The following is a 4,184-nucleotide window of genomic DNA, read 5'->3' as shown; positions in this document are numbered from 1 at the left end:
GCCGCTCTCGCGGCCCGGGCGACAGTTGGCGCAAGCGCCGCCGCCTCCCTCGCCGAGTCACGTGCTTGAAGGACAAACCCGAGAGCTGGGGAGGGTAGAGGAGACGCGCAGACTGGATAGGCTGTTTCCGAGTTTGTCCTGGAGGAGCCTTTCCCCCCCTCCTTCGTTTGTTTAAATGTCTCCCAGGGCAGAAGTGGGAATCTGCCCCGGAAGGCGGTGAATAAATCCATCCAAGGAGCTACATCTAGAGTTGCCAGACTCAATAGAGGACAGGACCTCTGTGCCTTTAATTGCCCTGCTCTCTTTTGAGTCTGGAAACCTTAAAGAGAAACCGGCAGATCCTTTGCTTGGAAATTAAACAAAGGGTCTGCCGGTTTCTCTTTAAGGTTTCCAGACTCAAAAGAGAGCAGGGAAATTAAAGGCACAGAAGTCCTGTCCACTATTGAGTCTGGCAACCCTAGCTACATCCACACACCAGTTAACAGAGAAATTCCAGCTGTTCCTAAATCAGTTTTCAGTTTGTGGTCAAACATTTAAGTTTTTATATATATAATTTTTATTAAATTTTCTGTTTTACAATTTAGAATATTCATTTAAACATCCTTAAAATATCATGGTTCATTTTGCATATCATAAATCCCTGCATATTTTACATAAACTATACCATTCTGTATTCCATTATTACATCCATCAAAACTTATTTACACTGTTGAATGTATCTTAATGCTGTCAACGTTTCCAAGTGTACATAATTTCTCCCCATATACTCAAACATCTTCCAATCTTCTTTAAACGTATGTTATTCCCGTTTTCTTATTCTATGTGTTAAGTCCGCAAGCTTTTTGAAAGATAGGCCTCCGCAAATTCCACCCGCTGTGTAGCCATTGTTTTATTTTTATCTATTAAATTTTTATACCACACCTTCATCGGAAGATCACAAGGCGGCTTACGATATAAAAACACGGAATACATAACATAGCAACAAGGTTATCCTCATATTCCAGGTTGGAGGTCTGAGACTTGGAGAGAGAGAAATCAATCACGACATACCGTAGTACTACATAGTACTCTAGAAGGTGGGAGGTCAGAGTAAGGCTGAAATAATGGTGTATGCAGGGGTGGCAAAGCTATTGCACACCCACCTCCAGCATCTCCAGTGGTCACTCACAGGTGGGAAGGAGAGCAGCAATCCAGCAACAGCTGGTGGGTCACAGGTTCCGGCAACCCCGCTCTTCAGAACCCCACCAAATTCCTCTCTGGTTTATATGGGGAGAACCAGCTTTTATCCAAACCAACTGATTCCTCCAACCTCTGCCATCACTTACCTGTACTATACCAAAGCAAGTAGGTTTGGGTTTTTTTTAGAAATGGTGCCAAACCAGCCTTTCATGCATCCATAATTAAACATTAAATTAAACTATATAATCCTACTTTGCTATGAGATCTAAAGGCGAATCATTCAAATCTGCTGTACCCCACTGTGTGATGCGAGGTTCCAGGTTTGTGTTTCCTTTGGAATGGCAAACAGCAGAGACGTTTTTATGATATAGAGTAAAATGTTGGGTGGATTTGTAGCTTCTTGACTGACCAAATCCAAAGAGCGCTGGAAAAAAATGACTAGTGGGGTGCCACAGAGTTTTGTCCTGAAGCTGTTGTTCAACATCTTTATAAAAGACTTGGACTGAGGAATTGAGAGAAGGTTGCTAATCAAATCTGCAGATGATAGCAAACCAATGCCGCAGAAAACCAGATTGGAGAACTGGGCCCAAACTAACAAATACAAAATGAATTTCAGTAAGGACAAATGTAAGGTTTTTGTACTGTGCCAGGAAAAACCAGCTGCACAAATATAAGATGTGGAACACCTGGCTTGCCAGTTGTTATTTAGTTGTTTAGCCATGTCCGACTCTTCATGACCCCATGGACCAGAGCACGCCAGGCACTCCTGTCTTCCACTGCCTCCCGCAGTTTGGTCAGACTCATATTGGTAGCTTCGAGAACACTGTCCAACCATCTCGTCCTCTGTCGTCCCCTTCTCCTAGTGCCCTCCAGTAGTACATGTGAAAAGGATCTAGGAGTCCTAGTACACCACAAGGTGAAACCAGTTAACAATGTGGTGCAGTGCGGGGTGGGGGACCTACTGGTATTCCAGGCTGCATCAACAGAAGTATATTATCATCTTCAAATATCTAAAGGACATCAGGAAGAACTCTCTGACAGAGCTGTCCAACAGTAGAACAAACTCCAACAAAAGGTGGTGGACTCTCCCATTCACCCTCTAACACAGAGCAACTTCCTTTGTTCACGAAATGCATCAAGAAACTTGCCTGGCTAGTTTAGGGCTGCCATACGTCTGGAATTCCCCAGACATATTCGGAATACTGCAGTCAGAAGCAGTGTCCACGTGGAAATCACACCCAAAAAAATGTCTGGGAAAATCCGGATATATATGGTCTCTCTTGTCAGCATGTTCCCCCCCCCCAAAAAAAAGCTAAAAAACTTCAATAACAAACCACAACCACTTCAAGAGCTCCACAACTTTTCTGTCCGGTTTTTCACTGTTTAAAATATGGCAACCCTAGCGGTAGTTCAACAATTGAATCCTCCATTAGATTTTAACAGAGGTGTAGAATGGGGGCTCCTGGGGCATTGGCCCTAGGCACCGTTTTCTGCTGGGTCCTGCTCACCCTGCCCTGCCCAGCCGTGTGCCAGTTTGCAAGGCTGGGATCTGATCTGAATGATTTGCCAGGCGAATCATTCAAATCTGATGCCAGCATAGCAAAGCAGCTCAGGACTAGCAGGGCATCATGAGAAGGACGAAACAGCCATGTGCCCTTCAATCCCAGCCTTGCAAAGCAGGTTGGGGCTGGCGTCAGTAGTGAAGGCTGGGATAGTGTGGCAGGCTCCAATCCCCCTCTATGTCCCACCCCCAAGCACTTGCAAACCACGCTACACCACTGGATCTTAACACTTGCTGGATCCAGGACCCCAGGTATTAAAAGGTACTCAGGCATCATGGAAAAGATCCTGATGTTGGGAAAGATTGAGTGCACAAGGAGAAGGGGACGACAGAGAACGATATGTTTTGACAGTGTTCTCGAACCTAGTCTTCTTCTTCTTTGACGATCACTCGTAGCCGAATAAGATTGTCTTCCATAAACACAATTTTAACAATGGGTCCGCAAGTGACTGTGGAGGCCAATTCTGGATCCGCACGTCCTTCCGCAGTGGGGGCATTGGTTTCCAAGCGGGAGTTGATCATGGTGTGGATTTGCCAAGCCGGCCTTCCTTTTGCGTCCTGAGATCGCGTTTCTTCAAAGCCCATGACACCTTTGGAAAAGGCTGTTCTCCAACTGGAGCGCTCGCAGGCCAGTGTTTCCCAGTTGTCAGTGTTTATACTACATTTTTTAAGATTTGCCTTGAGACAGTCTTTAAACCTCTTTTGTTGACCACCAGCATTACGATTTCCATTTTTAAGTTCGGAATAGAGTAGTTCAGGGGTGTCAAACTCAAATTCATCGGGGGCCGCACCAGCAGTTTGGTCACCCTCAAAGGGCCAGTTGTATCTATAGGACTATGTGTCCACTCTTTATTATCATAAATTATTGTCACTGCATTCAATTATTACTGTTTTTTGTAATAATGTAAGTAATAACTAGCTCTGAAAGCAGAAACATAGTCAGAATAATGGCAAGTAGATATTCAAATGTACAATTATTGTACAATTTATTGAAAAATGATTTTTGGTAACTGCACTGGGTGGTGGAGGCTCGCTAGGGTTTCATGGAGGAGCTTTGCAGAGCTACTGGTACCTGGAGATGCTGGGGTCCTTCTGCATGCAGGACAGATGTTCTGCCAGTGAGCCACCACCCTTCACCAAAGGGACTGGCTGAGGTTGACTCACTGGAGCTGCTCTCCTGGTTCCAGGGTTTAAGGGCCAGAAGTATAAAGCAGCATCCTATGTTTCTGAGGAGAGGGAGGGGAGGGGAGAGGAGGGGAGGCGAGGGAGGGAGGGAGGGAGGGAGGAAGGAAGGAAGGAAGGAAGGAAGGAAGGAAGGAAGGAAGGAAGGAAGGAAGGAAGGAAGAAAAGAGGGAGCAGGAGGGAGAGAGGAAGGAAAGAGGGGAGAGAAAGAAGAGTAGGGAAGAAGGAAGGGAATAAAGAAGGAAAGAAAAAGAAAGACGGA

The sequence above is a fragment of the Zootoca vivipara genome, chromosome Z1 (genome assembly GCF_965207765.1).
Source record: "Zootoca vivipara chromosome Z1, rZooViv2.hap1.1, whole genome shotgun sequence".
Taxonomy (NCBI): Eukaryota; Metazoa; Chordata; class Lepidosauria; order Squamata; family Lacertidae; genus Zootoca; species Zootoca vivipara.
This window is presented reverse-complemented; position numbering follows the sequence as displayed.